Below are 892 nucleotides of genomic sequence, written 5' to 3' on the forward strand. Positions count from 1 at the left end.
CGAATTCCCGGGGTCATGTCTGGCCAAGCCGGCTAGTTGCCCGGGCGCGGTGTCTTGCTCGCAGGCGTCCTCCTTCTACCTGGTCAGCGGGACCCTAAAGGGCCCCAAGGCAACGCACTCGTACACGTGATCCTCCTTTCCCCGTTTTTCGTAGTGGTCCTCCTCCTCCGAGGTGGCTCGAGCGTCCCCGGCGGAGAGGGCGACGGGAGGGGAGCTGGAGGGCGGGCGGGGGCTCCTGTCAGGCCCCCGGCTCTCCGGGGGACCAAAAAGACGACGAAGACGAACCCCACAGTCGCCGCGATGTGCCAGCCAGTACATTGAAGCGGAATCTAACAAATATCATTTAAGAAAGAGAGAGAGAGAGGAAAAAAGCAAGAGTAAAATAAAGACCACAGAAGTGGAAAAATGATTCATGTTAATAGTAATAAACCCTATTTTTCCATAAAATATGCATACATTTACGACCTGGCATCGAGGAATTATTTTCCTCATTTTGGAACATTCCCTGTAATATTTGCGACGGTAGCAAAAAGTTTTTTTTTCCTATTTTCTAGACAGCAATGTAGTATGTAAATGGGTAAATATTGATAAAAACTGCAATCAAAAAATCTCAAATGAAGTATTATATTTTTACAAGTTTTTGGCGTATCCTGCTGAGATAAAAAGTCTTACCTCGGTGGACAGTGCTTGAACTGCCTTCGATATTGCTTCATGTCCACGTACGCATGACTGACTTCCGGCCTCGACCCTTCCCATCCTCACTCCACTCGAACCCCATCAGTCAAACTTTAGCTTATCCTGTTAAAGAGGCTCTTTTTCCCCCAGATCAAGCAAAAGAATAAAGGAAAGTCTGCGCCATATTCTCCTAGAGAACTTGGGGAAAGGTGTTCAC

This window comes from Penaeus monodon, chromosome 19, assembly GCF_015228065.2.
Source record: "Penaeus monodon isolate SGIC_2016 chromosome 19, NSTDA_Pmon_1, whole genome shotgun sequence".
NCBI lineage: Eukaryota > Metazoa > Arthropoda > Malacostraca > Decapoda > Penaeidae > Penaeus > Penaeus monodon.